Below are 4,634 nucleotides of genomic sequence, written 5' to 3' on the forward strand. Positions count from 1 at the left end.
ACCGATTCTCGATTTGCCACCTCCTACTATTCTGCAGGTACCCCGCCAACCTCCCCAGCCAACAAATCGCAAATGCCGATCGGCGGGTGACCGTCCGGTAGTCATGCCGACGAAGAGGCACCTAGGCCCCGCAAACGCTTCCAAATCCGACCCCATCCCGGACCGGTTCTTTTTTAAAAAAGGCTCCCAGGATTCCGGATTTTTTCCTGCCGCACTCGGGACCACCCGACGGACACGAAACCGGGAACCTTTCCCCGGTCCGACCCTCCTCGGCCCGGCCAGCCGACGCCGAAGCGGCCGACTGGTTAATGATTTCACCCTGCTCCGACGTGACGCGTTTTCCAACCGCGCATGCGCGGCTCTGCCACCCGAACCGCCCCCTCACGTGGGGGCTCTGGGTCCGCCCCCCGGCAGCCATTTCCTCCTGCCGGTCCGTTATTTTACGCCGTTTTTCGCCCTCCAGCCCTGCCGGAATGCTGCCTGCTCGCTGGTTAACCATTTCGCTCCCTGCACTTCGGCTTCTGCCCTGCTGGGGAAGCCCGCTGCTGCCTCTAACCGTACTCACGGGCGGGCGGCTCTCCTGCGCGGCCTCCGGCCACGCCCCCTCACCTGGTTTGCTGGGAACCCGCCCCCGGCAGCCTGTTACTCGTGCCGGTTCGGTCTTATCGGCCCTTTTTGCACCTTCCCTGCCTGCTGGCATGCTTCGGCTCACCGGTCAACCGGTTCCCCGTTCTCCACTTAGACTTTTGAGCTGCGGGGCTGGTCTGCCGCGAACTGCACCCGTATTACGGGGCGGGCGGCTCTACTGCCCGTACGGCTGCCCTGCCTGTTAACTGGTTAACCGTTTCCCCGTCCACTACTTCGTCCCTGGACCTGCCGGTGTGTTCTGCAGCTAACTGCACCCGTATTACGGGGCGGGACGCTCCGCTTACCGGCCGGCTGCCATGCCTGCTTAACTGGTCAACCATTTACTCACATATACTTAGCCCCTGGAGCTGCTGGGCTGGTCGGCGACCTAACTGCACCCTTGTTGCCGGGAGGTCGGCACTAATTGCCGGCCGGCCGGCTGCCCTGCCTGCTAACTGGTAAACCCTTTACCCACATGTACTTAGCCCCTGGATACTGATGGGCTGTTCTGCACCTAACTGCACCCTGATTAGCGGGCGGGCGGCTTTAATTGCCGGCCGGCTGCTCTGCCTGCTAACTGGTTAACCATTGACCCACATGTACTTAGCCCCTGGAAACAGAGGGGCTGTTCTGCACCTAACTGCACCCTTATTAGCGGGCGGACAGGCGGCCGGCTCTAATTACCGGCCGGCCGGCTGCCCTGCCTGCTAACTGGTTAACCATTTACCCACATGTACTTAGCCCCTGGAAACTGATGGGCTGTTCTGCACCTAACTGCACCCTTATTAGCGGGCGGACAGGCGGCCGGCTCTAATTACCGGCCGGCCGGCTGCCCTGCCTGCTAACTGGTTCACCATTTACCCACATGTCCTTAGCCCCTGGAAGCTGATGGGCTGTTCTGCACCTAACTGCACCCTTATTAGCGGGCGGGCGGCTGTAATTACCGGCCGGCTGCCCTGCCTGCTAACTGGTTAACCATTTACCCACATGTACTTAGCCCCTGGAAACTGATGGGCTGTCCTGCACCTAACTGCACCCTTATTAGCGGGCGGACAGGCGGCCGGCTCTAATTACCGGCCGGCCGGCTGCCCTGCCTTGCTAGCTGGTTAACCATTTACCCACATGTACTTAGCCCCTGGAAACTGATGGGCTGTTCTGCACCTAACTGCACCCTTATTAGTGGGCGGACAGGCGGCCGGCTCTAATTACCGGCCGGCCGGCTGCCCTGCCTGCTAACTGGTTAACCATTTACCCACATGTACTTAGCCCCTGGAAACTGATGGGCTGTCCTGCACCTAACTGCACCCTGATTAGCGGGCGGGCGGCTCTAATTGCCGGCCGGCTGCTCTGCCTGCTAACTGGTTCACCATTGACCCACATGTACTTAGCCCCTGGAAACTGATGGGCTGTCCTGCACCTAACTGCACCCTTATTAGCGGGCGGACAGGCGGCCGGCTGTAATTCCCGGCCGGCTGCGCTGCCTGCTAACTGGTTAACCATTTACCCACATGTACTTAGCCCCTGGAAACTGATGGGCTGTTCTGCAACTCACTGCACCCTTACTGGCGGGCGGACAGGCGGCCGGCTCTAATTACCGGCCGGCCAGCTGCCCTGCCTTGCTAACTGGTTAACCATTTACCCACATGTACTTAGCCCCTGGAAACTGATGGGCTGTTCTGCACCTAACTGCACCCTTATTAGCGGGCGGGCGGCTGTAATTACCGGCCGGCTGCCCTGCCTGCTAACTGGTTAACCTTTTACCCACATGTACTTAGCCCCTGGAAACTGATGGGCTGTTCTGCACCTAACTGCACCCTTACTAGCGGGCGGACAGGCGGCCGGCTCTAATTACCGGCCGGCCGGCTGCCCTGCCTTGCTAACTGGTTAACCATTTACCCACATGTACTTAGCCCCTGGAAACTGATGGGCTGTCCTGCACCTAACTGCACCCTTACTAGCGGGCGGGCGGCTGTAATTAGCGGCCGGCTGCCCTGCCTGCTAACTGGTTCATCATTTACCCACATGTACTTAGCCCCTGGAGCTGCTGGGCTGGTCGGCACCTAACTGCAGCCCTATGGCCGGGAGGTCGGCTCTAATTACCGGCCGGCTGCCCTGCCTGCTAACTGGTTAATCATTTACCCACATGTACTTAGCCCCTGGAGCTGCTGGGCTGGTCGGCACCTAACTGCACCCGTAATGGCCGGGAGGTCGGCTCTAATTACCGGCCGGCTGCCCTGCCTGCTAACTGGTTAACCATTTACCCACATGTACTTAGCCCCTGGAGCTGATGGGCTGTTCTGCACCGAACTGCACCCTGATTAGCGGGCGGGCGGCTCTAATTGCCGGCCGGCTGCCCTGCCTGCTAACTGGTTAACCATTTACCCGCATGTACTTAGCCCCTGGAGCTGCTGGGCTGGCCGGCACCTAACTGCACCCTTATCACCGGGCGGGCGGCTCTAATTACCGGCCGGCCGGCTGCCCTGCCTGCTAACTGGTTCACCATTTACCCACATGTACATAGCCCCTGGAGCTGCTGGGCTGGCCGGCACCTAACTGCACCCTTATCACCGGGCGGGCGGCTCTAATTACCGGCCGGCCGGCTGCCCTGCCTGCTAACTGGTTAACCATTTACCCACATGTACTTAGCCCCTGGAAAATGATGGGCTGTTCTGCACCTATCTGCACCCTGATTAGCGGGCGGGCGGCTCTAATTGCCGGCCGGCTGCTCTGCCTGCTGACTGGTTAACCATTTACCCACATGTCCTTAGCCCCTGGAAGCTGATGGGCTGTTCTGCACCTAACTGCACCCTGATTAGCGGGCGGGCGGCTGTAATTGCCGGCCGGCTGCATTGCCTGCTAACTGGTTAACCATTGACCCACATGTACTTAGCCCCTGGAAACAGAGGGGCTGTTCTGCACCTAACTGCACCCTTATTAGCGGGCGGACAGGCGGACGGCTCTAATTACCGGCCGGCCGGCTGCCCTGCCTGCTAACTGGTTAACCATTTACCCACATGTACTTAGCCCCTTGAAACTGATGGGCTGTTCTGCACCATACTGCACCCTTATTAGCGGGCGGACAGGCGGCCGGCTCTAATTACCGGCCGGCCGGCTGCCCTGCCTGCTAACTGGTTCACCATTTACCCACATGTCCTTAGCCCCTGGAAGCTGATGGGCTGTTCTGCACCAAACTGCACCCTTATTAGCGGGCGGGCGGGCGGCTCTAATTACCGGCCGGCTGCTCTGCCTGCTAACTGGTTAACCATTGACCCACATGTACTTAGCCCCTGGAGCTGATGGGCTGTTCTGCACCTAACTGCACCTTGATTAGCGGGCGGGCGGCTCTAATTGCCGGCCGGCTGCTCTGCCTGCTAACTGGTTCACCATTTACCCACATGTACTTAGCCCCTGGAAACTGATGGGCTGTTCTGCACCTAACTGCACCTTGATTAGCGGGCGGGCGGCTCTAATTGCCGGCCGGCTGCTCTGCCTGCTAACTGGTTCACCATTTACCCACATGTACTTAGCCCCTGGAAACTGATGGGCTGTTCTGCACCTAACTGCACCCTGATTCGCGGGCGGGCGGCTCTAATTGCCGGCCGGCTGCTCTGCCTGCTAACTGGTTAACCATTTACCCACATGTACTTAGCCCCTGGAAACTGATGGGCTGTTCTGCACCTAACTGCACCCTGATTAGCGGGCGGGCGGCTCTAATTGCCGGCCGGCTGCTCTGCCTGCTAACTGGTTAACCATTTACCCACATGTACTTAGCCCCTGGAAACTGATGGGCTGTTCTGCACCTAACTGCACCCTTATTAGCGGGCGGGCGGCTGTAATTACCGGCCGGCTGCCCTGCCTGCTAACTGGTTCATCATTTACCACATGTACTTAGCCCCTGGAGCCGCTGGGCTGGTCTGCACCTAACTGCACCCTTATTAGCGGGCGGACAGGCGGCCGGCTCTAATTACCGGCCGGCCGGCTGCCCTGCCTGCTAACTGGTTCACCAT

Source organism: Cetorhinus maximus, unplaced genomic scaffold (genome assembly GCF_964194155.1).
Source record: "Cetorhinus maximus unplaced genomic scaffold, sCetMax3.hap1.1 HAP1_SCAFFOLD_4472, whole genome shotgun sequence".
Lineage (NCBI taxonomy): Eukaryota > Metazoa > Chordata > Chondrichthyes > Lamniformes > Cetorhinidae > Cetorhinus > Cetorhinus maximus.